Genomic DNA, 295 nt, shown 5'->3' on the forward strand with positions numbered 1-295 from the left:
CAACAACAGAATCGGTAACTTGCATACGTAAATATGAATTTTGCCGAGTATTACTATCCATTATCCAATTTTGCGCGTCCAGCAAGAGGAGACGTGTTGGTTTGTATCATTTAAGCGGCAAAAAGAAGAAAATATGTGTTCTGTTTCCTGCGAAGATAAATGAAAACTTCCACATTTGTACGTTCACTTCCGAAAGTAAATAGGTTCAATTTAGCGAACCAGCCTCCGGAAATATATACGCATTTGTAAGTTTATTTACTTTGCTGTATATACGTTAAAGGATATACACTCACGA

The sequence above is a fragment of the Penaeus monodon genome, chromosome 30, assembly GCF_015228065.2.
Source record: "Penaeus monodon isolate SGIC_2016 chromosome 30, NSTDA_Pmon_1, whole genome shotgun sequence".
Classification (NCBI taxonomy): domain Eukaryota; kingdom Metazoa; phylum Arthropoda; class Malacostraca; order Decapoda; family Penaeidae; genus Penaeus; species Penaeus monodon.